The following is a 21830-nucleotide window of genomic DNA, read 5'->3' on the forward strand; positions in this document are numbered from 1 at the left end:
AGTACGTGCCCTGTGGCTGTCAATCGAAGTCAGCCTGAAGTCTATATCAATACAGATGTTACGACAACGGCCGTATTGAATTTTTGCGTAGGATAGAACCTCAAAACTCAGTAGACTATTCCAGTAAAATGCTGCCGCATTCCTGAGTTGCCTCTCACCACTTCTACAGCTGCTCTGTTCAAACTTGTACTTGATTACTTTTTGGCTGCTAAATGTGTTGTGTCGCCAGTAAATCCACGACACAGTCTATAAATAGTATTATCATACAAAATAGTTCTGCGGAACAAAAACTAAAGTAATTTTACTGACGCTCACAGGTCGCTCTAAATATAAAAATAACAGCACATTATAGTGGCAGAACTGAAAGCTACAAGTGTATGCCAAGTAAGTGATGCAACATGTGACTAAATCTAAATAAAGAAGACGCACGAATGTCGAGCCAGATTTAAGGCGCTACATTTCCGCTAAGCCTATCCGAGAGAACGTCGGAGCCTTCCATGATAATGTTCATGGCTTAAACTAAATAACAGTAGCGAAACCGCAAAATAAACAACGCCGCATCTACCGCACACAGTCACCGGTTCTATGTCTATACACTCCGAATTTTCCCAGCAAACTCCTCTGAGACACCGAGGGCCACTCATCCATTGTTAAACAAAAACAGACCGCGTATCGGACCCGAAGTGTGCGTCAAAATCTACTTGCGAGTACCAAAATACAGCATCTCAACCATGGAATAGCGAAAACGGCTAGGTCAGACACGCTTCGCCGAATTTCATAATAAATGGAAAAACACCTTGTGAATGTTGTACAGCGTTGATTTATTTCGTTAACTAGTTCTCGGCCGTGTAAGCCGAAAACCGGTTAACGAAACTAATTAAGACATACACAAAATTGTACTTCTCACCTGTTATGAAACATTGTGCCTAAAAATACAATTTTTGAAAATAGGCACACCATTCTTTCAAATTTCTGTCTACTCATTGCCAATATTGCGAAATACGTAACCACTTTCCATAATCTACGTCATCCGTACTGATTACACCAACATTTATTGATTTTTGACTTTCCGTGTAAATTTTAAGTTTTGCAGCTTCAAATTGGGGCGCTGTAAAGGATCTAAAAATGTTAATTTCGCGACTTTTACCTATTCTAAATCTCACAAAATTATCGTGCAATATCGCATATCTCTTGACTTGCTTGTTCTCTGACCTTGGAATGGAGGCGCACACTGCTCCATATGCGACCGACAAACTGTGCGCAGTCAACCGCCATCCGTTATCGCCGCTACGAATGATGCTGTCTGAAAGTCGTTGGAATAGTCTGCTGAATCATTAATGATGTTCTGACATCAGCACAGCCTCAATACAGTACCTATAGCGTAGCTCTTACACGAGAAGGTTGTAACTGTTATGCAGCCAGTGGACTAAATACAGAGATAAACCAATAAGCATTGATCATTGAACTTAATCGGTAAAACTACCTACACCACTGTGGTACTGGAAACAAGAACGGTATTCCATATATACAAAGCTCTTTCTTTTCCTGGTTCTGAACAATATCATCACCCGTGAGACTCTATGCGTCACTTTTGTTGAACTCCCTGTATGCCATGTACGGTAATGACATAACCGAGGGGCACATCCAAAGTTACTTTAGTGTCTGTGGCGAGTCCCCATCCAGGATAATACTGAATTCTACCTGTCAATAAGTTTTTAATTCAGTCGCAAAACTGTCCTACTGACTTACTTACTCACCGTTGTAAGGTTGATATTTGCATATCGATCAAATACGTTCATAGAAAAACAAGTCACCACATATGAGGCCTTAGCAAGAAAGCTGTGCGACGTTTTTGTTTCGCCATCCCGTTAATATGTATAAATAAAAGTGAAAATGCTCGTTTGTTCAAATTCACGTAAATCCTAAAGTTCTTGACCGATTGCTTTGAAATGTTGACACAATGTTGCATTCTAATAAATGCGTGTTTTTAGGTACCCATTTCTGTAATGAATTATATGTATGTAACTTTTCGAGACTTTTTTTGTAAAAACGTTTGCCTACTATTAAATTTATAAAAAAATTGTATATTACGTATATTACAAAATTGGTATATAGAAAGACACGCGTATTCAAATGCAACGTTGTATCAAAATTTCAAAGCATTCGGTCTAACACTTTCGGAGATTTACACTTACGAACATTTACAGTTTCTGTATAAGAACAAACGTAGATGTTCGTTCTTCAAAATCTCCAGTCACCGAAAGCTCTTCGCGGATTGCTTTGAAAATATGGCACAATATTGCATTTGAATATTCTTACGTTTTTACATACATGCCGTAAAGCCGTCTGGTATGTATGTAATGCATATGTAATGAAAGGGGAAACGTTGTAAAAACGTAAATGTTGGTTTGTTCAAAATCATTAATCTCCGAAAGCTCTTGACCGATTGCCTTGAAATTTTGAAAACGTTGAATTCTAATATGGATGTTTCGTTAGCAAACAGAAAAGCTGTATTTATGTCTTATTGATTCGTGAAGAGAATACTACTACAGAATCTGAATTTGCAATAACATTAAACAAGTCTCAAATTCAGAGAGAGAGAGAGAGAGAGAGAGAGAGAGAGAGAGAGAGAGAGAGAGAGGGGGGGGGGAGAAGGGAGGGGGGGCTGGAGAGGAGAAGATGACATGGACAGAGGAGTGTGAGAAAATTGATGAAGAAAATGGGAAGTAGGAGGTGGACAGAGAGGGAGGGTAGGAGGAGATGGCGGGAAAGGGGGGGGAGAGGAGAAGATGGACTGAGAAAGGGGAAGGACGTGATGGACAGAGAGGAGGACAAAAAAGAAAGGGAGAGGGAGAGATGGACTGAGGCAGGGGAGACGAGGAGTTGGCGATGTCTATCTAATTCCCATACATATTAGAAACGTGTGCTTTCTCTTTTCTTTCTTTTCCATGAAAGCAGACTGAGCCACCCACAGCAAAGCGTGGCTGGGTGCAGCTAGTACTGCATAAAAATAAAACCTATGTGAATATTCGGTATTTGTCATTCCCTCGGCGTGATTACAAATCCGAAAGCCAGAACATTTGCAAGCACTAATTACAGTGATTTTGTAGAGTAACACACACTTGAACGAGAGAATTTGCCCTTTCACATGAATTTGTTAACTAATTTATTCGTTTTTTTTTGTGTGTCTGCAGTAGAACCAACTTGCAGATGTGTGAATCGAACGTGCTGAAACGCGTTGTGATGAGACGGCAGTCGTCACGTTGTCAAGCGTGTAAAGAGTTACAATTGAAAAATAACTTGGCGGCTATTCTGCGTCATTATTTCATTAGCGAGAATTGCCCGCCAGTCCAGTCCCAGACCCGAGCTGAGCTGCAGATGCACCGCATCCGGCCGCTAAATTTAACTGATTGTTTCTCACGGCGGATGAAAGTGCTCGGACAACCTGGTGAACTGCAGTCTTACAAGGTCGTACCGAGAGAGTTTCTCTGGTTTAGCCACTGGACTCACTTCCCGAAGGAGCGGATTTCTAATTCCTACTTCTACATATATACTCCGTCTGCCACCGTACGGTGTGTGGTGGAGGGTACCCTGTACCACTACTAGTTATTTCCTTTCCTGGTTCCACTCGGTAATAAAGCGAGGGAAAAACGACTGTCTGTATGCCTAGGTATGAGCACTGATTTCTCTTATCTTCATGGTCATAACTCGGAATGTATGTTGACGGCACTGGAATCGTTCTGCAGTCAGCTTCAATTGCTGGGTTTCTAAATTTTCTCAGCACAGTTCCTCGGAAAGAACGCCGCCTTCCCTCCAGGGATTCCCATTTGATCTCCCGAGACATTTCCGTAATAAATGCGTGTTGTTCGAATGTCCGCCTCTGAATTGCTTCATTGCCTTCCTTTAATCCGACTTGGTGCGGATCCCAAACACTTGAGGAGTACTCAAGAAAAGGTCGCTAGCTTCCTGCATGCGGTCTCCGTTAGAGATGAACCACATTTTCCTAAAATTTTCCCAATTAACCGAAGTCGACCATTCGACTTTCCTATCACAGTCTTCACATGGCTGTTCCATTCCATATTGCTTGGCAACGTAACGCCCAGATATTTAATTGACGTGGTTGTGTCAAGCAGGACACTATTTTTCTACAATTAGAGCTAGCTGCCGTTCATCACACTAACTAGAAAAGTTGTCCTAAGTCATGTTGCCTCCTCCTACCCTCATTCAACGACAACACCTTCCCGTACGCCACAGCATCATCAGCAAACAAACGCAGTTATCTGCCAACGCTGTTCGCCAGATCATTTACGTGCACAGAAAATTATGGCGGCAGTATCACAGGTCCGTGGGGCACTCCTGATCAACTCTCGACTTCGGGGACAACGTACTGGGTTCTAATCAACTATTAAAAAGTACTGGGTTCATTTATTTTAGAAGTCTTCGAGTCAGTCATATATCGCGGAACCTAGCCCATATGCTCGTGCCTTCTTTAACAGTCTGCAGTGAGGCACCGTGTCAAATCCTTTTCGGGAACCTAGAAACGTGAAATTTGTCTCTTACCCTTCACCCATAGTTCTTTCGAACTGAGAACATGTCCAAAAATTCTGCAGCAGACCAATGTTAAGGCTATTGGTCTGTAATTATGCAGGTCCGTTCTTTTACCCTTCATTTATACAGGAAGCAGCTGCACTTTTTCCAGGCGCTTGGCACTTTTCGCGGGACAAGATATTCGCAATAAATGCAAGCTAAGTAAGGTGCCGAAATGCCGTAGAGTACTCTTTGTAAAACCGAATTTCGTTCCGATCATCCTGAAGTCAATATTCCTTAGTTTTCCTCAAGAATGTGAGGCAAAACCTGGAGTGGTCCCTTTGAAAAAGACGCCGCTGATTTGCTTCCCCGTCCTTGTTCAACTAACTTCTTTCTCTAGGGACGAAGTCGGCATCAGGACATTCACCCTCACACTTTCTAACCTTGACAAATTCACCTTCCCAACCTCGACAAATTCGTATTCCCCGCGGATGTTTTTTTAACTTCCTACTGGGCTGGTATCTGCTGTTCTAGCACAAACAGTACCATCGTATTTCCGTTTACAAACTTCCGCGATCTCAAGTTGCAGCATGCAAACATTCGACAAATCCGTTCTGGAGGCCTGAAGGAATCGATTATACTCCCGAGAAGCGAGAACTTTTTCAAGTAATGTTGCCGACAGGAGCCGAGCCACAACGTAAACGGAAGGTCGTCTTTTCGGATATGATGATAGAATACTTAACATCGGTTCTCAGGAACAACGAGCTTACGCAAAGCAGTATTTCAGTTGTTTCAAGAAATATTTTTATAGCACTATACCAAGAGCTATATCTACGTAAATACTCCGCAAGCCTCAGTACACTGCACGGCGGAAGGCACATCGTACCAGTACTATCGATTTTCTTTCATATTCCGCTCGCGCATTGAGCGATAACAAAAATGACTGCCTAAATGCCTCCGTAAGCGCTCTTATTTCTGTAAAACTCTGCATTTACGTAGAATCGGCATTTGAAAAAGAGTATAGAAACACAAGTCACTGACGAAACAATACCGTTAACAGACATTTACTACTAGAAGATTCATAAGTATCATAAATAAGGATTAATTAGCAATAAGGCTAACATTGGCTTGAAACTATGAATGTTAACGCGTAACGTACTTAGCCATATTTCCGTAAATAGTTGTAGTCGTACGTCCTTCCCTTATTCGTCATCAGAGTGCAAATATCGATTAAATGTCAGTGAAGTGAAGTGATTAAAGCACGGAGGAGTGGAACGGTATGCTCACGTCTGGATTTGCTGCACCATTTTCAGTGTACCCACATTGCAGTAGTCAATGTCAAAAACCAGTGCTCACATTATCCAGATATTTGCAACATGCTTATTCATTCCGCTCTGTTTTAATTACATCACTGGAACACCATATTTAAACTTCAGTGACGAATGTGGAAAGAAGTACAACACAGGAACGTGTATTTGGGGAAATGCGACTGTGTACGTATAATTACTGTGTGTTAACATATGTTATTCCAATCAGATGTTCTGGTTTCTGCCAAATGGTGCCTCACTAACGAGTTTTGTGAGGCTCCTGGTCATAATTGTCTGTTACATGCTGTTATTTATTCAACAACTTGGGAGTCTGTAATCTGGCGAATTCTGAGCTTTGCAGATAAATGCCCTTGATCTAGAAGTTTTAAAAGAATTTTTTTCCTTTTTAGCCTTTAGAGTTGGGTACTTCCACTGCAAGTCCTGTAATTTCAAGATAAGACGATGTGATTATAGTAATATTAATATTTTATATTTCGTGAAAATCAGAAGAGAATACGCTCAAGGGTTCGGAGGCAATTCCGATGGTCTTAAATGAGCGTTATCCTTGACAGTGAGTGTTCATCAAAGTCAAGGGTATCGTCAGAACTGCCCCAGGAAAATGTGATAGGACTGTATACATAAATTATCTGACGGGCAGGGTGAGCAGTAGTCTGCGGCTGTTTGTGTTGGTGATACTGTGGTGTACGCGAAGGTATCGTCGTTGGGTGACTGTAGGAGGATACAAAATGACGTTGACAAAATTCCTAGTTGGTGTGATGAATGGCAGCTAGCTTTGAACGTAGAAAAAGTAAGTTAATGCGGATGAGTAGGGATACACGATTAACCGTGCCCTGCTCGACACAGTCACGTTGTTTAAATATCTGGGCGTAACGTTGCAAAGCGATATGAAATGGAACGAGCATGTGAAGATTGCGCTAAGGAAGGCAAATGGTGGACTACGCTTTACTGAGAAAATTTTACGAAAGTGTGGTTCATCTGTAGAGATCGCATGTAGGATGCTGGTACGACCTATTCTTGAGTACTGTTCCAGTGTTTGGGATCCGTACGTAGTCGGAGTAAAGGAAGACATCGAAGCAGTTCAGAGGCGGTCTGCTCGATTTGTTACCGGTAGTTTTGAACAACACATGAGTGTTGCGGAGATGCTTCGGGAACTCAAATGTGAATCGCAGGAGGGAAGGTGACGTTCCTTTCGAGGAAAACTATTCAGAAAATTTAGAGAACCGGCATTTGAAGCTGACTGTCGAACGATTCTTCTGCCGCCAACGTACAATGTGCGTAATGACCACAAAGATAAGACAAAAGAAATTAGGGCTCATACGCATGCATAGAGATGGTCCTTTTTCCCTCTCTCTATTTGCGAGAGGAACTGGAAGAGAAATGATTAATAGTAGTACAGGCAACCTCCGCCACGCGCCGTACTGTGGCTTACGGAATATAAATGCAGATGTAGAAGGTGTCGAAAATCCACACAACGTGTGTTTTTGTCTTGGACGCGCTTGCTTCGGTACTAGCCTGAACAGAGCCCATAATGTGTTTTTTTTTTCCACCAGAAGCAGTATATGTTATTATAGACGTCATTGTTCACAGTAGATTATTTGTGAAATTTTCAGTAAGCAGTAAGTTGGACAACTTTAAAAAATGTCCCGTGAAATGTATAAAAACCCGTTTAGGGCCACATTAACATCTACATCGATACTGTGAAATCACACTTAGATGCCTGACAGAGGGTTCATCGAACCACCTCTGCAATAATTCACTATTATTCCAATATCGAACAACGCGAGGAAGAAACAAACACCCATATCTTTACGTACAAGCTCTTATTTCCGTTATTTTATTATGGCGATCGTGTCTTCGTATGTAGGTCGGCGTCAACAAAATATTTTCGCATTTTGAGGACAAAGTTGGCGATTGAAATTTCGCGAGAATTTACCGCCGCAACTAAAAACGCATTTATATGAATGATGCGTACCCCACATCTTGTGTCATATACGTGACAATCTCTTCCTTATTTCGCTATAATACATAACTCGCTACCGAGCGAGGTGGCGCAGTGGTTAGCACACTGGACTCGCATTCGGGAGGACGACGGTTCAATCCCGTATCCGGCCATCCTGATTTAGGTTTTCCGAGATTTCCCTAAATCGTTTCAGGCAAATGCCGGGATGGTTCCTTTGAAAGGGCACGGCCGATTTCCTTCCCAATCCTTCCCTAACCCGAGCTTGCGCTCCGTCTCTAATGACCTCGTTGTCGACGGGACGTTAAACACTAACCACCACCACCACCACCACATAACTCGCTGATCTTCCTTGATCCTTTTCCATGCACTCCGTTAATCCCATATGGTGAGAATCCCAGGTCACGCAGTAGTACCCCAAAAGAGGACGGACAAATGTAATGTAGCCAGTCTCTTGAGTAGATCTGTTACATTTTCTAAATGTTGTGCCAGTAAAACGCAGTCTTTGGTTTGCGTTTCCCACTACATTTACTATGTGTTCTTTCCAATTTACGTTTTTCGTAATTGTAGTTTTAGTTGAATTTACGGCCTTTAGATATGAATGGTTTATCGTGTAACCGAAGTTTAGCGGATTCCTTTTAGCACTCGTGCGGGTCGTCCGGGATGGCCGAGAGGTTTTAGGCGCTACAGTCTGGAACCGGGCGACCGCTACGGTCGCAGGTTCGAATCCTGCCTCTGGTTGAAGTACTTCTAAGTTCTAGGGGACTGATGACCTTAGAAGTTAAGTCTCATAGTGCTCAGAGCCATTTGAACCATTTTTGAACCACTAGTGCGGATGACCTCACACTTTTCATTATTTAGGGTCGATTGGCAATTTTCGCACCATGTAGATATCTTTTCTTAATCGTTTTGCAATACTTTTTGATCGTCTGATGTCTTTACTAGTCGACAGATATCAGCTGCAAACAGTCTAATGCGGCTGCTCACATCCTCTCCTAAATCGTATACATAGATAAGGAACAGCAGAGGGCCTATGACACTACCTTGCGGAACGCCAGAAATCACTTCTCTTTTACTCGATGACTTTCCGTCAGTTACTACGAACTGTGACCTCTCTGATAGGAAATCACGAAACGAGTCACGCAACTGAGAAGAAATTAACTATATTTCTGGAGCATTTAGTATGAATGAAAATATTCTCGAATGTTTGGGGAAAGTGATGTACTGCAACATTATGCGGTAGCACTTCCTGTAACAATGTATCTTTCAAGAAATTAATGTTTAACGTGGATAACATATGAAGTGCGCTGATAATAGCATCTAATGACAACCTTTTGAACTTCTAGCGCTGTTCATTTGATCCACGGATAGTCAACTTTTGTTTTTTACCAACTTTTGTATATCTACGTTAGCTGTAAAGTTTTCGAACCGCTCACCGGTTCCACAGTAATGGTGATTTAAAAATAGGGAAGTAACTTACTGTATAAAGTGTATAAAGCAGTGTTACAGAAAGTTGAAGCATATCATGATAATGCCTTAGCATATAGTTTATGTAAGTTTATGAAAACCTAATGAAAATGTTTTTAAAAGCCCTACCGCTTTAACCGCGAAAGCCGGAAAGCCCACTGGTGGCGGTAGGGATCAGGCTAACTGCCACTGATTTAATCAGTTAGAGTTTAATCCTTTGGTGATGAGTGATTAGACAGACAGCAGGCCATAAAAGTCTGTCATTATTTCTGAAACACCCTGTATCAGATGTTGTTTACTTACAGCTAGTACACCCGGGCTGTCAAACAGCGCATATTCCGAAAGAATGCGTCAACGAAATTGGAAGTGGACCGCAAGAAACAAATTATTTTTCCACGGGTATTGTAAAGACTGTCTTTAGCAAGGCAGGTCATCGCCATCTGCGAGTAAGGCGATAGGATTTGATAAACTATAAACTAAATCTAAACTGATGCTGGGTTGTCTCAGTGGGTGTTGATTTGGCAAAAATGCAACGAGTATTCACTTATCGAACTACGTACTTTCTTTTCATGTACAGTGTGTAAGTCAATTGCGTGTATTAGTAAATGAAAAATTGAACATTGAGGAAAAAGTAAACAGAAGCCATCAGTACGTACTGGAGAGAAACGCTTAATTTAAAGGACATTTCGAATCTTTGGAGTCATTGTGAAGATTTACGTTTTCTAATGGACAGGTTTTGTTGTACGGGTAGCGTATTTTTCATTGTCTCAAAAAGAACATGAAAAGACTAACTTTTACTTATTATTATTATACTGACATGATTTTCATACCATACGCAGACGAAGTTCAGGCGTAACTTTTCGAAATGACATTGTCGTTACCCAGTTTTAGTTCAGTGGTGTTCATCTGCGAGACTGGAAATAAGGTCGACTGCAGTTACAAATCTGTACGATTTTCTCTTTAGAACTATACTTTCAATAAGTACTGCGGTTCTCATGAGCGGAATATAGACTAGATTGTAAACACCGTTTTCGAGGCGAATTCAGTGCTATGTTGCGGTTTCTCAGTGCAAAATGCCACCGGGTACTAGTACGGTCCGGTAGGTCGTATGTCCCGCAGTGAGGCAAGAAGACGGAATGCCTCGTCGTCTTCGTGGCGGTGACTGACGATTAGTCACATCCCATTACGCAAGGCGACAGCGCAGCAGCGCTCAGGTTCCTCCTTGTGGCTGAGCACGCTGCTTCCGCAAGCGGCTACAAGGTACTGCCGCGCCGGTATTACGTACCAGCTGGCACAGTGGCGATGTTTAGCATCGCACCCGTTCCAGCCTGAGTGCCGTTGATCAGCATCACGTGCTTTCTTCGAGTACACTCGATGATCTTTGTTTTAATTTTGTCGGTGTTCAACTCAGAACCCCTTTTCAAGACACGATCCATTCCGTTCAACTGATCTTCCAAGTGCAGTCTCTCAAACAGTTACTATTCATAGGCAAACCTTAAAGTATTTATTTCCTCTCCCTAAGGTTTGACTGGTTTCCACGTGTTTCTTGCTTTCTTTTACTAGTTGCTCAATGTACAAATTGAACAACGTGGGGGATAAGCTACAGCCCTATCTCACTCCCTTCTCAATTACTGTCTCGCTTTCATGTCCTGATTTCTGATTAGTACAAGCTGTAGATAACCTGTCGCTCCTTGTATTTTATCCCAGTTACAATCAGAATTTAAGAGTGCGCGAAACTGAATTTTGTGTTGAATTAGAGCGATTTTTTGAATCATAGGACCACGATATCATTATCGAGCGCAAACAAAATATGTAAGTCTAAATTGTATCATATGACCAATGTATAATTGTGCTCACTAAACTTGTGCATAAGATGAACTGGTAGAACCTTTCCAAAGATGGGACATGTTCTTGAAACTGACTTCAAACCAAGCAAAAATCCTCTTTAGAAAAAATCATAATCCTGGCCGGAAATTTGAATTATGTATTTTTAAATGTTTCAACTATTATGGCTCGGTGCCTGCACAGTCACGCGTTAATTTAAAAATCCAAAGATTCGGAGTTCGATCTCTGGTCGGCTCTACCAATTTTCTGACGCTTGTCTCTCATTTTTCCTCCAGTCCTTCTTTTCCCAGAAAAAACTGCCAATTTGCATAATGATTCGTGTTCCACCTCAGAACTGTAGGTGCCTGCGCAGCTATCTAAGTCGGTTGGTGGAAGGCAGAGGCATGACAACAAAATCATGTGGTGGTCAAAACGCCCGTTGAGTTCACGAGTTCTTTACTATTACTTTACAAAAGTGGTAGTTCGTGCGCTAGACAATGACAACTAAGTAAAAGGCGCATTTTTATATCTTTCCTAGGGTTATGACACTTTTACCCCAAAACGTCACTCAAAAAGCTGGAATCATTGAAATAAGAGACAGCAAGGAAATAGTTCCGATCTTGTCTGGAAAACGATGGTATAATTTTTCAGATCAAATGCACGAAATATGGTCACAGTATCCAACTTACTGGAAAGGTGCAAAAGAATAATAAATAAAAACCATTATCTGGCTCATTGTAATAAGCTGTTGATAGCGTTGAGGATTCTAACTGCACCGTGTGCGTACATGTATCGGTCCATGATGCTCGTTGGAATAAAAACACTAACAGCTCTATTCATGATATTCGAACTACAGCCAGACATAACTTCAACGTAACCCGAAAAATTAAGCAAATTTACCAGCGAATCAAATAACTTTTTAGACGGACAGATGGAAACGCACAGAGAATATAAGGAAGGGTACGTGTATACGGAATAGGCTCCCAGATATGTGACTGGCTTGAAGAATTCTTAATTAATAGAACCCAGTATATGTTGTCCTCGACGGCAAGTGTTCATCGGAGACCGGGATAACATCAGGAGTGCCCCAGGGAACTGTGATAGTACCTTTGCTATTTTCTATATACATAAATAATCTGGCAGACAGGGTGGGCAGTAATCTGCGGTTGTTCGCCGATGATTTTGTGATGTACAGGAAGGCATCGAAGATAAGTGACTGTAGGTTGATACAACATGACCTAGACAAAATTTCTAGTACACTAGCGTAATTTAGAAAAATGTAAGTTAATGCAGATGAGTAGGAAAAATAAACCCGTAATGTTCGGTTACAGCATTAGTAATGTCCTGCATGACACAGTCACGTCGTTTAAATATGTGGGCGTAACGCTGCGAAGCGATATGAAATGGAACGATCATGTGAGGATTGTGGTGGGGACGGCGAATGCTCGACATCGGTTTATTGGGAGAATATAAGGAAAGTGTAGTTCATCTCCAAAAAAGACCGCATATAGGGACGCTAGTGCGACCTACTCTTGAGTTCTGCTCGAGTGTTTGGGATCCGCACCAGGTCGGATTGAGAGAAGACATCGAAGCGATTCAGAGGCGACCTGCTAGATTTGTTACCGGTAGGTTCGATCAGCTTGCAAGTGTTACGGATATGCTTCGGGAGCCCAATTAGGAATCCCTGGAGGGAAGAAGAAATTAATTTCGAATTCCACTACTGAGAAAGTTTAGAGAAGCGGCATTTTAAACTGACTTCAGAACGATCCTAATGCCGCCAACATATTTTTCGCGTAGGGACCACGAAGTCGTTTTTCCCTCGCTATATGGAACGGGAAAGGAAACGACTAGTTGTAGTATAGGGTACCCACCGCCACCTCTGCACAGTGGCTTGCGGAGTGTATGTATAGATGTACACTCCTGGAAATTGAAATAAGAACACCGTGAATTCATTGTCCCAGGAAGGGGAAACTTTATTGACACATTCCTGGGGTCAGATACATCACATGATCACACTGACAGAACCACAGGCACATAGACACAGGCAACAGAGCATGCACAATGTCGGCACTAGTACAGTGTATATCCACCTTTCGCAGCAATGCAGGCAGCTATTCTCCCATGGAGACGATCGTAGAGATGCTGGATGTAGTCCTTTGGAACGGCTTGCCATGCCATTTCCACCTGGCGCCTCAGTTGGGCCAGTGTTCGTGCTGGACGTGCAGACCACGTGAGACGACGCTTCATCCAGTCCCAAACATGCTCAATGGGGGACAGATCCGGAGATCTTGCTGGCCAGGGTAGTTGACTTACACCTTCTAGAGCTCGTTGGGTGGCACGGGATACATGCGGACGTGCATTGTCCTGTTGGAACAGCAAATTCCCTTGCCGGTCTAGGAATGGTAGAACGATGGGTTCGATGACGTTTGGATGTACCGTGCACTATTCAGTGTCCCCTCGACGATCACCAGAGGTGTACGGCCAGTGTAGGAGATCGCCCCCCACACCATGATGCCGGGTGTTGGCCCTGTGTGCCTCGGTCGTAAGCAGTTCTGATTGTGGCGCTCACCTGCACGGCGCCAAACAAGCATACGACCATCATTGGCACCAAGGCAGAAGCGACTCTCATCGCTGAAGACGACACGTCTCCATTCGTCCCTCCATTCACGCCTGTCGCGACGCCACTGGAGGCGGGCTGCACGATGTTGGGGCGTGAGCGGAAGACGGCCTAAGGGTGTGCGGGACCGTAGCCCAGCTTCATGGAGACGGTTGCGAATGGTCCTCGGCGATACCCCAGGAGCAACAGTGTCCCTAATTTGCTGCGAAGTGGCGGTGCGGTACCCTACGGCACTGCGTAGGATCCTACGGTCTTGGAGTGCATCCGTGCGTCGCTGCGGTCCGGTCCCAGGACGACGGGCACGTGCACCTTCCGCCGACCACTGGCGACAACATCGATGTACTGTGGAGACCTCACGCCCCACGTGTTGAGCAATTCGGCGGTACGTCCACCCGGCCTCCCGCATGCCCACTATACGCCCTCGCTCAAAGTCCGTCAACTGCACATACGGTTCACGTCCACGCTGTCGCGTCATGCTACCAGTGTTAAAGACTGCGATGGAGCTCCGTATGCCACGGCAAACTGGCTGACACTGACGGCGGCGGTGCACAAATGCTGCGCAGCTAGCGCCATTCAACGGCCAACACCGCGGTTCCTGGTGTGTCCGCTGTGCCGTGCGTGTGATCATTGCTTGTACAGCCCTCTCGCAATGTCCGGAGCAAGTATGGTGGGTCTGACACACCGGTGTCAATGTGTTCTTTTCTCCATTTCCAGGAGTGTAGATGTGAAGACAAGATTATCATCATGGTCTTGATGTCAGACGAAATAATGTGTGTCTAGTATATGCAGTGCTTCGTGAGGTATTAAGCTGATATGTCTAAATAATCTGTAGGCGCCGGTCGGGGTGGCCAAGCGGTTCTAGGCGCTACAGTCTGGAACCGCGCGACCGCTACGGTCGCAGGTTCGAATCCTGCCATGGGCATGGATGTGTGTGATGTCCTTAGGTTAGTTAGGTTTAAGTAGATCTAAGTTCTATGGGAGTGATGACCTCAGAAGTTAAGTCCCATAGTGCTCAGAGCCATTTGAACCATTTTTTTAATCTGTAGGCGAATAAACAAACAACTTACTTACTAACTACGTAAGCTGCAAAGCACAAAATGTAAGACAGAAATGCTGGAACTAGCACGCTGATGTTTGACGTGTAAATGATATGTTTTGTTACCAAGAACAGAGTATACATTTCCGCGTTACGGGGCTATTAAACCTGTTTTAGTGAAACAAGTGTTTTCCAGGCATGGTTTTTCTCTAAATTAAACCCGAGAACATTAATTTTAAACATTTACAGCACAGGATAACCTTTTATTTGGACATGAGAGCTAAACGTTGATGTTTGAGGGATACAAGATTAAAGTTTACATAGGTTATTTGGCAAGCATAATGTAATAGAAAATAAACTTTTTAAAGTAGTAATTTCTTTAAAGATGTTGACAGCTTTACACGTGACCTCCTAAGTTACTCCCGGAACAAACAACACTGAAACGAAAATTAAAGTTAAGAGTGGGAATGTAAGTGGTGGAACATATACGTAATGTATTTACGCAATGGCAAGGAAGATTCTTTTTTTCCGGTGTTGCCGTAGGAATTCATCACACAGGAAGTTTAAAATTTCGAAACGTACGCACGAACACAGGAGTCCTGAAACATTATTCATCTATTCGGAATATCTCAGCCTTACTTTCGCGGTAGCCTTAGTGTCTCACGTTATTTACAGTTGCGCTTATATCTGCTCCATATATGCTGTGACGACCTAAGCGGACTGCTGAGTGTGTAGAACGAGCAGACGAGCCATCGTTCACGGAAATGGTTGCTAGCGTGGTAGAATTCTCTGTTTATCAGCTATCACCGCTTACTACCTCATGTATTCTTAAGAACCGAGAATGCGTTTAGAGCGAACAGGACCTTGACTGTTCATCTCTGTCGTTTGTACTGACAAACTGCAGGCTTGGTTGAAGAGTGGCATTGAAATAAGCCCTCTTCCGCCAACTGTTTCTCTAAATCGCTTTTATTTACTTAGCAGTGGAATCACCTCAGAGTAAATCGACGTCTTGGATTAAATCGCAGACCTTCCCGCAAGCGACTGAGTGAGGTGGTACACTAGTTGACAACACGAGACTCTTGTTTGATAGCGGTGGGGTTCAAACCCCCCCTTACCGCTTTCTTGATAAATGTTTTCCGGCGCTCTACAAAATGTATTCAGCCGAATGCCCGGAGAACTATTTTGAAAGACTACGACTGAGACATTCCTCTATCCGTATCCAATACCAGTCACAATTTCCGTTTGCAATTCCAACGATATGTGTGTCATGTTCAACACTTACTCTTGGCGTCGGGTCAGGTAGTAAAATGCGTGCCTGCAAACTGAAAGGTCGTGAGATCGAACCCTGGCCAGACAACGGAAGTTTTCAATCTTCCTTTAACCCAGCCTTCACCTCTCAGTGATGTGAATATTTCTCAGGAAAAATGAAAGTAAATGACGAGTCGCAGTCACATATTTGAAAAGAGATAATTTAAATGTACTTGTAACAAAATATGTATAATCCAATAATTCTGTTTATGTTGTGGCCCACTGAGGATTAGGCGGAAAATATTTGGTTGGAAACAAAATAAACATTCTGATTGGGAAGACAGAATTTTTGTTATCTGCATGATAAATACAAATATCGATTCATATGAAGTCCGGAAAATGTGAAAGTCAGGGAGCTGTTTCACCTCTTCCTATTAGTCTGACACGGAATCTGTTATTTATAGTCAACGGTGAATTTAAGAATCACAAGTTAACCACACGTAACTAAGAGCGCATTTTGAACATTTCGTGTATTTAAGAGTTGCTTCTGGTATTGTGACATTAGAGACTCTAAGCCTTGTCTTACGCGAATGCTTGCAATGCAGTTGGCCATTAGAACCTTCAGCCCTTGAGCGAAAGAGGGGTCATTCAGGGAATTGCATTGCCGGCAGGAACTGGCCGGGGTGAGTATGGCGAGTTGGTGCACGAATTCCAGGATCTGTTAACGTGATAGCGCAACTTTAATTGAACTGCTACGCGCGGACTTCAGCATTGTTGTAGTGTCTGTAAACGCAAGAGCGGACAGCGTTTGTGTTTAGGAAAGTGATCTCTTCCGGAAGAACGCAACTCCCGCAAAGGATGTCTGAGAATCAATTTCCCGTCAAGAAATGCAGTTAGGTGGAAATAAACACTCACCTGGCGCGTGTGAGCGCTGCGTCGTTTCTGATTTTAAAAGGCGCGCTGCGGAAATGTCAGCTTAATCTTGTGAAACAGAGCTGTCGCGTGGTCGCCACAACGGGGACGCGCAGTTCGCTGACGGACTATATTTTGTACAATTGCTACACTATTTTGAGCCAATTGACCAGCGTTCAATCCGCCGATAGTTGTTGACTGAATTTGGAGTGTGGAATAAAAAATTGTTAAAACCTGGAAATTTGCATTCGTCTGTGAAATTTGATAGTTCAACTTGCTTCTGCTTCATCTACATTGTGTTGTAGGCCGTGGAAGACAGCCGGTGAGATTGTGTCACTTCATGCAAGGATTCGTACTACCACGACTGGGCAGCAAGCGTTTCAACGATAAATGCAATTCGAAGAATTATAGAAACACAATTCTGACATTCTAACAAAGCCTTTCCGGATCCATGCCCATATAACATACTTTCCTGTTCTAGGTTTTAGCAACGTGTCCTGTGTACCTTTATATTACACCTTGTATAAATACTGCACAAACACTGACGAAGAAATAGTTAGCTTATCTGGGCGAATCTTCAATCATTGATTGTATCATGTGTTGATTGTTGTACGCCAAGGTGAAAGATGGTTGCCACACCCAATACATCGTGTTACATTACTGGCCATTAAAATTGCTACACCAAGTAGAAATGCAGATAATGAACGGGTATTCATTGCACATATATGTTATACTAGAACTGACATGTGATTACATTTTCACGCAGTTTGGGTGCATAGATCCTGAGAAATCAATACTCAGAACAACCACCTCTGTCCGTAATAACGGCCTTGATACGTCTGGGCATTGAGTCAAACAGAGCTTGGATGGTGAGTACAGGAACAGCCCATGCAGCTTCAACACAATACCACAGTTCATCAAGAGTAGTGACTGGTGTATTGTGACGAGCCAGTCGCTCGGCCTCAGACGTTTTCAGTTGGTGAGAGATCTGGAAAATGTGCTGGCCAGGGCAGCAGTCGAACATTTTCTGTAAAACACGGATGCGACCATCATGATGCTGTAAACAGAACCTGGATTCATCCGAAGAAATTACGTTTTGCCATTCGTGCACCCAGGTTCGTCGTTGAGTACACCATCGCAGCCGCTCCTGTCTGTGATGCAGCGTCAAGGGTAACCGCAGCCAAGGCCTCCGAGCTGATAGTCCATGCTGCTGCAAACGTCGTCGAACTGTTCGTGCAGATGGTTGTTGTCTTACCAACGTCCCATCTGTTGACTCAGGGATCGAGACATGGTTGCACGATCCGTTACAGCCATGGGGATAAGATGTCTGTCATCTCCACTGCTAGTGATACGAGGCCGTTGGGATCCAGCACGGCATTCCGTATTACCCTCCTGAACCCACTGATTCCATATTCTGTTTACAGACATTGGATCTCGACCAACGCGAGCAGCAATGTCGCGATACGATAAACCGCAATCGCGATAGGCTACATTCCGACCTTTATCAAAGTCGGGAACGTGATGGTACGCATTTCTCCTCCTTACACGAGGCATCATAACAACGTTTCACCAGGCAACACCGGTCAACTGCTGTTTGTGTATGAGAAATCGGTTGGAAACTTTCCTCATGTCAGCACATTGTAGGTGTCGCCACCGGCGCCAACCTTATGTGAATGCTCTGAAAAGCTAATCATTTGCATATCACAGCATCTTATTCCTGTCGGTTAAATTTCGCGTCTGTAGCACGTCATCTTCGTGGTGTAATAATTTTAATGACCAGTAGTGTATAATAAAAAGCTGTATGACCTTGCTGATTAGATCCGATTCAATACGCAGGACAAGATAAGCCATGTAGCCAATATCGCCTCAAAGAACTCTGGCCAGCAGGTGGAAGAAAGCGCACGTTACATTTGCCTACAAGAAGGGTAGCAAAATTGATGTACAAACGTATCGTCCAGTATCTTTGACATTCATCTATTGTAGACTCTTACATGTCCAAGTCAAATGTAATGTGGTGTCTCGAACATAATGACTTTCCCCATACCAGTCAGCAAGGATTCCGGAAACATCCATCCTTCGAAACCTTACATGCAAATTTCTCAGATGACGTCCTGAAAGCTATGGATTAAAGCTGTCAGATAGACGCAGTATTTCTTGACTTCCGAAAAGTGAATCAGTACTGCACCAACGCTTATTAATGAAGGTATGATCATTTGGGATATTAAACGAAATATGTGACTGGAGTGAGGATTTATTGGTAGGAAGGACACAACGTGTTAGCGTGGTTGGAGAGTCATCGACAGGCACACGATCGGCGTTCAGTAAGTAATTCGACACATTTTGTTTATGAATGCAGGTTAAGTTTTATTCAGGAATCCAATACATCAAGTTATTCTCCACTCTTCTGGCTACAAAATCCTATTTATCAACATAACCTCAGTTCAGTGCGACGTCAGAGCCAACTTCTTGCTGCGTCAATAACTTCCCCATCATCTACGTTCTGCTTCCCGCAGGGCGTATCCTTCAGTGGGATAAAGAGATGGAAGTCGGAAGGTGCGAGAACAGGGTGTAATATGGATGAGGAAGAACAGTCTAATGAAGTTCTGTGAACTTCTCTCCAGTGCGGAGAGTTGTGTGAGGCGTTTCATTGTCACACAGTTGCGTTGTTCCGCACAGATGATCCTTCATTGCTATTTGTGGTCTTGTGTTAGGTGGCGAGAAATCCAGCAGGCGCACACACTTCTGAGTACTGGTGGACGAGTGTGTCAGCACTACCAACAGAGACGTCCAGTTGTACAGCGAGGTGTTTTATTATGATCCGTTGATCACCTCGAATGAGAGTGTCAGCACGTTCCAACATTGTAGGAGTCACAACCGTGTGCTGCCAGCAGGTACGCGGGAGATTGGAACGGTTTACGCCAACTTGTTGCAAGATGACAGACACCTCGCCCAACAACTCACCGTGCTTTTGTTAACTGCCAGGTCTTCGTAAACACTCTGCAAGTGCCTATTAATGTCTGCAATGCTCAGGTTTTTCGCCAGAAGAAATTTAATGACAGCTGTATGCTTTGAACGCACCTTTGTTACAGACGCCATTTTGAAGCCTGCTTATAGCGCTATCACGTATCTGAATTTCAGGAGACTATAGGGGCTGAAGCGGGAATATTCCATGATGTCCCACAAGAAATTTCGCATTTTTTCATTCGAAACTGGCGGAGTAAAAAAAAAAAATGCTGCACACACTCATCGTATTTTCATGAAATTTCGTGGTAGCCTCATTGGATGTTCTCAGCAAAACCGATATAGTGAAATTATTGGAACACTTAAAAATACTGTCCGTGTATTGTGTTTCCAACTGCGTCATTTTATTCGTCACTGTACACTTCGAAGTACAGCTTCATCTTCACGGCATCAGTTGGCCGTCGAATGACCTTCATTGCCACATCATCACGTCAGAAACGCTTATTTGTAGGAGGTTATACTGCAATTTGGAAGTTCGCAAAACTACGCTAAACTTATACAAGAAATGGCAAAATATATGGAAATATGAAGTGTTACACAAAAATTGTATGTATTGTACAGTAATTTTGAATCTGATCTACCATAACCACGATTTCAGTTAAAAAAACGCGCATAACCTCCCACAGATACGCGTTTCAGACACGTTGATAGCAAAATGGAGGTTATCTGATATCCAACTAAAAGCCTGTAGATGAGGCTGTTCTTCAAAGTGTCCGTTAGCGAACAAAACACACAATTAAAAACACAGTAAGTGAACTTTATTTTTAAGGTTTCTATACATATATTCATACCTATCGGTTTTCCAGTACATACTTAACATTTCATCTTTGGCACCTCACCCGCATAGATTTTCGAATGCGAAATATGGGCATAGATCACCATGAGCGAAGAGTTCTGTTCCCATTATATACAGTCGTAAGCTATGACGTAGAGTAGTTTGCTTCGTCTGTAAAGAACCGCCTCAAGTAGATTCCAGGAACTCGATCACGTCATCACAAAATTAAAATTTAATACAGACCGCGTGGCTGTGGTGTTAAAACTTATGGTATTGGCCATTACGTGTGGGAATGCCATGTGCCGCAGCCGTATTCCCGTTTCTTCATTTGGTGTTGCTGATCCAATGGAAAGAGTTATCCTGTGCGGTGTCAGGAGCATTGTCTTTCACTGGTAAGCTACACTATGGAATTTAGCAATTATTCATACTTCGCCGCTAATCTTCGTAACTGTTCAGTTAAGAAGTTTGAAAGCAACTCTGGCTTTCCCATTTTGTTTCGGAAAAGGGTGAAAAATTTGCCATGTCTATGCCATCACTTCTTAGTTTTGCAGGACACTTGCACATAAGAACGGATAGCGGATATAATTAGTGTCCTTTGGCACTTCAATATGAATCTTCCTCCAATATACGTAGTTTTGCATCTCTCGTAAATGTCTCCTTGATGGCATTCGATCACGAAGACTCCCTGTTGTGTATGTATGTGTGTTATTAGAAGAAGTACAGTAATTTACGTTTTAATAGAAAGGGAGATTAAAATGCCGTGCAATGACACAGTGATAGCGATTCACAGCTACAATATTGTCTTATTAGTGATTATATAAGACGAAGTATATGTGTTTGAACTGACAGTGGTACTTTCTTAGCTATGATAAAATACTTTTAATAAGCATAGTGTCTTAAGGACACTATATTGTAACACTCAAAAACATTAATTATTTTCAAAATACGTTGGAACTTAAGATTGTAGCAGATGGAAGCGTATGCTCATTTCCCATACAGTAAAGTTACTTCATAGTTTTAACAGTCACTCCACAGATTCTAGAATCGAGAATGCTTTTTGTATACCAAGCTTCGCTGCGGCTCGAATTCAACTTAAAACTACTCGGTTTATTTCATTA

At 42.9% G+C, this 21830-nt stretch overlaps 1 protein-coding gene across 5 annotated transcripts in view; it reads left to right on the forward strand.

Annotated features, from left to right (window-relative positions):
- LOC126297687 (uncharacterized) overlaps window positions 1–21830 on the forward strand; it is a 268259-nt gene that overhangs the window by 38650 nt on the left and 207779 nt on the right. The window lies entirely within an intron of this gene.

The sequence above is a fragment of the Schistocerca gregaria genome, chromosome X (assembly GCF_023897955.1).
Source record: "Schistocerca gregaria isolate iqSchGreg1 chromosome X, iqSchGreg1.2, whole genome shotgun sequence".
In the NCBI taxonomy this organism is placed as follows: domain Eukaryota; kingdom Metazoa; phylum Arthropoda; class Insecta; order Orthoptera; family Acrididae; genus Schistocerca; species Schistocerca gregaria.